This window comes from Grus americana, unplaced genomic scaffold (genome assembly GCF_028858705.1).
Source record: "Grus americana isolate bGruAme1 unplaced genomic scaffold, bGruAme1.mat scaffold_753, whole genome shotgun sequence".
NCBI classification, from domain to species: Eukaryota; Metazoa; Chordata; class Aves; order Gruiformes; family Gruidae; genus Grus; species Grus americana.
Window position 1 is genome coordinate 41,724 of NW_026561964.1, and position 8,353 is coordinate 50,076.

General features: G+C 57.4%; 1 long non-coding RNA gene and 1 pseudogene across 1 annotated transcript; both read left to right on the plus strand.

The window, feature by feature from the left end:
• Positions 1-4,483: 4,483 nt before the first annotated feature.
• Positions 4,484-5,839, plus strand: LOC129201016 (NEDD8-like; annotated as a pseudogene).
• Positions 5,840-6,371: 532 nt separating this feature from the next.
• Positions 6,372-7,280, plus strand: LOC129201012 (uncharacterized). Its single transcript, XR_008575207.1, has 3 exons — positions 6,372-6,462; positions 6,550-6,591; positions 7,264-7,280. It is a non-coding gene; the product is annotated as an uncharacterized LOC129201012 (long non-coding RNA).
• The last annotated feature ends 1,073 nt before the right edge of the window (positions 7,281-8,353 follow it).

Below are 8,353 nucleotides of genomic sequence, written 5' to 3' on the forward strand. Positions count from 1 at the left end.
TCCCAGATTCCTTATACTAAATCCCTTTATGCTTTGTTCAGGCAGCAGAGATTTCTGTTCCACATGATAGTAGGTTGTTACTTATGTGGTTTCTGGCTAGGTTCCTCTGTCACACGCCTTCTCTGTAGCTGACCATGCACTATTCACGTGTCCACTTGCCAGGCTGTCCATTAGCCATCACATCAGGTGCCAGGGATCTGCCCGCTTGCTGCTTGCCTCGCGTGGGGACTACTGGGGAACCCCCGCTGGGACGTGGATGTAATAAAGGCCTTTTGATCATCTGTGCGTGCATTGTGTTTGTGTATCCGATCCTGCTTGGGTCTGGCTCGGTGTCACCACTGGCGGAGGCCAGTGCGGTGTCGCCGCCTGGATCTGACAAGCGGCGTAGTCGGCAGGATACACAAGCAGCCCTGCCGTGGTTGAGAAAGGCGAAAGGGGAAGGTGAGAGCTGAGATGGAGCTGCTCGTGCATATGGTGTGCCAGGGTGGCCCCAGATGGAGCAGTGGGGGTCGGTAGCTGCGTTGCTTGCCAAGCTAGCCAGCCTGGAAGATTGGCCATAGCTGTCAAGGGGTTAAGAAGTAACCCTGAGGGTCACTGAATTGGCTTTAAGAAGCCTGCCTTTCTGCGATGCCTCAGGGGCATGCCGGAAGTTGGCAGGGAAGTTAGGGTGGGCTCTGCTCACCAGGAGAAAAGCATTAGATGATGATGGATCAGTTTGTCTTGGGTTTGCATGGCAAGGGTTTGGGAGCGGGGGGGGGCCACAGGGGTGGCTTCTGCGAGAAGCTGCTAGAAGCTTCCCCTGTGTCTGCCAGAGCCAACGCCAGCCGGCTCCAAGACAGAACCACAACTGGCCAAGGCTGAGCCAATCAGCACCTCTGTGATAAGAGAGTTAAGAAGGAAAAATACAAGTTAGAGGGAGCTTTTGCAGCCAGAGAGAGGAGGGAGAAGATGTGAGAAACTTTTCAGACACCAAGGATTGTGCAGAAGGAGGGGGAGGAGGTGCTCCAGGTGCCGGCACAGAGATTCCCCTGCAGCCCGTGCTGAAGACCATGGTGAAGCAGGCTGTCTGCCTACAGCCCATGGAGGAAAGATGATGGGGTGTAGAGATTCCACCTGCAGCCTGTGGAGGATCCTACAGTGGAGCAGGTGGAGACACCTGAAGGAGGCTTTGACCCCGTGGGAAGCCTGTGCTGGAGCAAGCTCCTGGCAGGAGCTGTGGATCCGTGGAGAAAGGAGCCCACGCCAGAGCATGTTTGCTGGCAGGACTTGTGACCCTGTTGGGGACCCACGCTGGAGCAGTCTGTTCCTGAAGGTCTGCACCCCATGGAAGAGACCCACGCTGGAGTAGTTTGTGAAGAACTGTAGCCCGTGGGAAAGACTCATGTTGGAGAAGTTGGTGGAGGACTGTGTCCCATGAGAGGGACCCCACGCTCCAGCTGTATGGAGCTGCCCAGATGGTCCCAGGCTTGTTGGCATATTGGGCCCCCTTTATCAGGTTGCCTCAAACTTTGTGTCTTTTTTCTAGTTCCTACCCAAGGACTATTCCCTAATTTATGTCTTCTCTTATCCTGTTTCTACATTCCAACTCTTTTACTAATTGTTTTCTTTCCTACTGGAGCACGAGACAGGCGAAGCCTGAGTTGGTGGGGCCTGACTCAAGTGTTGCCAAATTATATATTCTGTTTTAAAATTGTAAATTTGGTTCTTCCCCGTCCAGCTCTCTTGGCTGTCCAGATCTCGCTGTCCAGCTCGTCTGGGTGTGGCCCACACCATGCGGGGCCTGGGGGTTAATTACTAGGACTTAATTTCCCTTTAATCTTCACCTGTCAAGACGGATTGGAAAGTTACTATTGTGCCTTTTCTCATCTATCAATTGCTCTGCTGCTCCTTCCCCAGCGCTTCCTCCTCACCTTGACACAATTACAGCCCCCTCCTTTACGCCCTACGAAGACGGAGCTGCGGGCTCTGCAGAGACAGGGAGAGGAAAAGGTCTCCTGGGGAAAATGGCTGCATCTGAATAAAGCTGGAACCACCATCCCAGTCCTGTGGTGTCCTTCGCACAGGGAGCACCCAGAGCAGGCTGAGCAGCAGCATCAGTCCTGGTCTTTAGTGCTGCCTGCAGTAGAAAGCCCAAATGTTTCCTTTTATACCTAGTTCCACAAGTTGCAGAAAGAGGATCTCTTCCGTTAATAGGTATCTGCATGTTTTAGTTAAGATTTAGTTTTAACTCCCACCATATACTTTTCTTCAAAATGCTGTGTTTCCACAGACTGTTGCTTTTCTCAGTGTTTGCCCTCAAAAAGGAGAAAAAAAAAAAAAAAAGAGACAAACTGTCAAGAACCGTGAAAGAAAGCTTAGGAGCCCTGCTTATTTCTCCACTCCCAGAACCTCTCACTCACCTCACTCACGCCGGTCCCCCTTGTTACCGCTCAAAGGGCAATAACAACTTTCCAAACAGCAATGCAGTTTAGAAAGCCAACATTGGTTTATTCAGCGCTGGGTGCATGGGGGATCTCTCCTCCTAACATGCACACCTAGCCTTTAATCCCTTATACATTTATACACTTAGGTTACAAAACCATTACAAAATCACATTTCCATCACATAGTTACCTTATTGTTACCTGACCGTAACCCCCATTCCCCGTCCCCCTGTGCTGCTGAGGGGGGGGCAGAGGTTGAAGCCGGGAGTGAAGTTGAGCCTGGGAAGATGGGAGGGGTGGGGGCAGGTGTTTTCAGATTTGACTTTATTTCTCATTCCTCTCCTCTGTTTCGCTTAGTAATAAGTGAGATGAATTTCCTCTCTAAGTTCAGTCTGTTTTGCTCGTGACGATAACTAGTGAGTGATCTCTCCCTGTCCTTATCTCGACCCAGAAGCTTTTTGTTATACTTTTTCTCTCTCCCCTGTCTAGTGAACAAGGGACATGATAGAGTGGCTCTGGTGGGCACCTGGCCCCCAGCCAGGGTCAACCCACCACACCTGGCAACTCCATGTGGGACACAAAAGGTATTTGTTGCACTACAGCGCAGTCTGCGGTAAAGAAAACTGGCCTTGCGCTTTGATTCCAACACCGCATCCTCAAACAAAACGAGGCTGTTCCCTTTGAGGAACAGGGATGGAAATCTCACCTGCCATCCCAAAGTTATGCTGTGGCATTGCTTCACTTTTGGGCCCCTTTCCTCAGGCTTGGTAACTCTTTTGCAGAGCCTGCTTTTTCCTCTTTGTAACAGGGGATGTCTGGGGTTTCACAGGTTGCTTCGTTGTGGGGCACCACCCGTACCCCTGGATTTGCCTTCATCAATGCATCCTTGTACTAGGAAAGAAACAGAAAATTACCAGTCGTGCCGGTGATGACATGATACTATCCACAGGGCAACAGAGCGCGCTGCTTGTAAGACAATTTACTACAGTAAATAATCCTTCCACACCTTGATTTTGTCACAGTTTCATCACGTGCTTTGAGTCGGACCAGGATATCCTTCATTGAGGTTGAAAGTTAATCCTGAATCTGCAGCTAAAAAGTTACAAATAGTTTTTCATAGTTCCACGGTTAAGAATGTTCCAGATAGTTTTTCACCATTCAGGATGTCACAGAGAGTTTTGTAAATAGCGGCCTGATAAATAAATAAATACCCCCCTGACCCGCCCATGTCCTCTGCGTGTGCGTCCCCAGACTTTGTCGATGACGCCATCAGTGACTCCGAGGACGACGCTTACCCGCGCAGAAAGGTCTGGGGAGGGGGTGTGGGGGGTAATTAGTGATGAGGAATCGGGTAATTAGGGGCGCGGGGGCAGCTAATGGGACTTTTGTCGCCTCCAGGCCCAAGACCCGCCCCTTTCCCGCCGCACCCTGGTCCTCTTGGGTGAGTTCCTGGCTCTTAATTACCGCTAATTACGTTAATTGGCCTCCCCCACACCCACTCCCCTTGCGGCTCCGCCCCCCACCACCCCATTGGTCCATTCCATCTGTGCTCACACCCCATTGGTCCGCCAGGCTTCGAGTGGTCCCGCCCATCGCTGCCATTGCCCTCAATGAGGCTGTACCATGTCGGGGGGGGGGGTGGTATTCATTGGTTGAGAGGCTTCTAGGAGGGAATGAGGTGTCCAATGGGAGCGTGGCGGGGCAGAGGAGGGGCGTGCTGGGATTGAGTTTCTCAAATGCTAAATTTGGGGATAAAAAAGGCAATTTTTTAATTTATTTTTTTATTTATCCCCTCCCCCCTTTTGCCTCCCGCCGCCGTGTTGGTACGCTCCAGTGGCTGGGCGGGCTTTGCGCTCTGATTGGCGGAGAGGCGGCAGCGCCGCCCAATGGCGTGCAAAAAAGAGGGAGGGGAGGTGCGGGACTACAACTCCCAGCATCCCCCTCAGGCGCCGCCATTTTCCCTCTCTTCGCGGCGGGGAGGGGAAGGGACGTAGCAGGCGGGGCATCGGGGAGGGCTCATTTCCGCTTCTGGCCGAGGGGAGAGGAGCCGAGGCAGCCAGGATGCTGATCAAAGTGAAGGTGGTGTCGGTGGGGGCCGAAGGGGGAAACCCCCCCCCCCACCCCCAGCTGGGCTTCGGGGGTGCGGAGAAGGGGTGTAGGCCGCGCCGCGGGGTATTGGGGGAGCGTGTGGGGAGGGTGTTTGTGTGTGTCTGACCGGCCGGGGCTGTGTCCATGTGTTTCTTTCCCCCAGACTCTGTCAGGGAAAGAGCTCGAGATCAACATCGACAAGGTAGGAGGCACCGCCCCCTTCCCAGCATGCTCCGGGGCAAGGGGGGTGTGTGTGTGTGTGTGTGTGTGTGTGTGACCAGAGGGGGAGCTCCCCCAGCATCCCATAATGCCTTGAGGAGGTCTTTCAGCATCCCATAATGCCATGGGACAGTCCCCCACCATCCCGTAATGCCCTGAGCAGGTCCTTCAGCATCCCACAATGCCATGGGGAGCTCCTCTACCATCCCGTAATGCCCTGGGGCAGTCCCCCAGCATCCCATAATGCCCTGGGGAGCTCCCCCAGCATCCCGTAATGCCTTGGAGAGTTCCCCCACCATCCCACAATGCCCTGAGCAGGTCCTTCAGCATCCCATAATGCCTTGGGGAGCTCCCCCAGTATCCCACAATGCCCTGGGGAGGTCCTTCAGCATCCCATAATACCCCGGGGCCAGTCCCCCACCATCCCACAATACCCCGGGGCAGGTGGAGCGGATCAAGGAGCTGGTGGAGGAGAAGGAGGGGATCCCCCCCAGCAGCAGCGCCTCACCTATGGGGGGAAGCATATGTGAGGGGTGGGGCCTGGGGAGGGGGGGGCGGGGCCTGAGGAGGGGGCGTGGTCTGGGTGGGGGCATGGTCTCTGTGGGGGCGTGGTCTGGGTGGGTGGGAGCAGGGAGTGGGGTTTGTGGGGGGGTGTGGCCTGTAAGGGGGAGGAGCTTTTTTGTGGTGGGCGTGGCCTGTGTGGGGGGTGTGGCTTGTGTGTGGGCGGGGCCTTTGGGGTGAATGAAAGGGGGTGTGGCTGGAGGGGCGGGGCCAAGCGTGCCCTTTGACCCTACCACCCCCCACCCCCCTTTTTTTTTAAAAAAGGAACGACAAGAAGATGGTGGCCAACTACAAGATCCAGCATGGCTCCGTCCTCCATCTTGTGTTGGCCCTGCGGGGGGGGGCGGGGCGGGGCAGTGAGGGGGCGGAGGGGGCGGGGCCTGCACCAAAAGCCGCCCCTCTCCCTCAGCCCCGCCTGTGAGGGGGTGGGGAGAGCCCAGCCCTGCCCTCCCGGTCCCGCCCCTTTCTAAAGTTTTCCTCCCTCGCATGCTCCCCTGTTTAATAAAGTTTCTTTGTGATGTCATGCCGGCAGCCTGTGATGTCATTTGATGCGGGTTTGGGGGGGGGGGGGGAGAAAGGGACAAGCGCGCGGCATCGCCCTTTTAAGGGACTCTGTTGTGGGGCCCACCCCCTCGGCCCCTCCCCTTTAGAATCCCTCCCGGCCGCTTGGCGTTGCCCTTTAAAAAAAAAAAAACCAAACGGGCCTTGTGACTCCTCCCCTTCCGGCACTCGGCCCCGCCCCCTTTTTTTTTCCCCTTCTTCCCTTTTTCAAAATGGCGGCGCCCGATCTGGAGCGGCTCCTCGCGGAGCTGCTGGAGCCCGACAGTGACGTCATCCGCCGGGTAACGGGCCCCTGGGGAGGGAGGGGGAGGGGGGGGATGACGCAATAGGAATACGCACGCCCCTGACACGTCTTTTCCCCTCACAGGCCACCGCCCGCCTCCGCGAGGCCTTCTCCGACCCCTAGACCCCCGCCCGCCTCGGCCTTCTCCTCACCGGCTCCTCCCGGGCGCAGGTGCGGCCCCTCCCCCTTCTTCCTCCTTCCCCCCCTTTTTTAGTTTTGGGGTTCCCCTGACTCTGCCCCATCCCCAGATCCGGCAACTGGCCGCCGTCCTGCTGCGGCGGAGGCTCTTGGGCCGATGGAAGCGCCTGGACCCGGCTCTGCGCCAGAGGTGGGTGGGTGGTTGGGGGGGGGCGGGGCCAGCCGGGAAGGGGCGGGGTTAATGTGCCACGCCCTTCCCCCCCACCCCCCCCCGTAGGCTCCCGACGCTATTGGCCGAAGCTTTGGAGCGGGAGACTGAGTGAGTGCGAATGGCGGCGGTTTCAGGGGTCCCCCCCACCAATAGTGGTGGTTTCAGGGGCTCCCAAAGTGGGGGTGGTTTCAAGGCCCCCCCCACCCCCCCCGTGGTTTCAAAGCCCTTTGGTAATTTCAATGCTCCCCCCTCCAACTATTGGTGGTTTCAAGGTCCCCCTCCCAAAACTCTTGGTGGTTTTAAGGCCCTCCCCCCCACCTCTTGGTGGTTTCAGTGCCCCCCTTTCCAAACTCTTGGTGGTTTCAATGCCCCTTTTTCCAAACTCTTGGTGGTTTCGATGCTCCCCCTCCAAACTCTTGGTGGTTTCAATGCTCCCCCTCCAACTATTGGTGGTTTCAAGGTCCCCCTCCAAAACTCTTGGTGGTTTTAAGGCCCTCCCCCCACCTCTTGGTGGTTTCAATGCCCCTTTTTCCAAATTCTTGGTGGTTTCAATGCTTCCCTTTCCAAATTCTTGGTGGTTTCAATGCTCCTCTTTCCAAACTCTTGGTGGCTTTGATGCTCCTCCTCCAAATTCTTGGTGGTTTCAATGCTCCCCCTCCAAACTCTTGGTGGCTTTGATGCTCCTCCTCCAAACTCTTGGTGGTTTCGATGCCACCCTTCCAAACTCTTGGTGGTTTCAAGCCCCCCCCCCCGGCTGGTCCCCCCCCCCCGCCCCCCCAGGCACACGGTGACGGTGGTTCTGGCCCAGCTGGGGGCCCTGGTTCTGCGCCGGGGGGGGCTCAGCGCCTGGGGACCCCTGGGCACCTGGGTGCAGGAGGTGGCCCGTGACCCCCGGCCCCCCCCACCAGGAGGTAAGGGTGCTTTTAGGGGCCCCCCTCATCCCCTTTGGGTGGTCGGGGGGGGGGGTGGTTTCGAGGCTCCCCCTGTCCCACCTTGCCCCCTAAGTTGCCCCAGTAACACAGGACGGGGTGCCCGGGTGGGAGGGAGGGTAATCAGTGGCGGTTTCGATTCCCCCTCCACCCCCTTTACTCCTCTTGTGGGCCCAAAGGGTGGTTTCAAGGCTCCCCGTGCCCCCCATGACGTGGGAGGGGGCGGTTTTGAGGGAGGGGGGCAATTAAGGGTGGTTTTTAGTGTCCCCTCCCCAAATTACCCAGTAGCGCAGCAGGGGGGGCGCCTCAGGAGCGGGGGCAGCACTTAATGTCGGTTTCGAGCCCCCCAAGTGTGCTGTGTGCCCCCGAAGGGGTGATTTCGAGGCTCCCACACCCCATTTTACCCCCCCTATTCTTCCCCCCCGCCCCCCAGGCGGCCCTGCTGGTGCTGAGTGCGGCGCTGGAGGCGGCCCCCAAGTCCTGGCCCCCACGGCCCTGCCCTGGCCGCCCTGTGTCGGGGGCTCTTGCTCCCGGGGTGCCCCCAGCCCCCCGGCGTACAGCCTGCAGGCCCTGGGGGGCTGGGGGCCATGTTGGGGGACACCCACACGGTGAGTGGGGCGGGTTGTCGGGGCGGTTTTCCTCCCAAAATGGCGGTTTCGAGTGTGTCGTCCCCCCTCCCCCCCCGGCAAACGGAGGTTTCGAGCTTCCCCGAAAGGACCGTTTTCAGCCCCAAAAGGAGGGTTTCGGGGAGCTGCGGGACTGCGATTTTATTCGCCCGAAACGGTGGGTTTGGGGTTTCCCAAAACGGCAATTTTCAGCCCAAAATGGGTGTAGGGCCTCTTCCGAACGGCGGTTTCAGGGAACCCCGAAAGAGCGGGTTTGGGACCCCCAAAACGGTGGTTTCAGCGTTCCCCGAAGCGGCAATTTTCTACTTTTCCAAA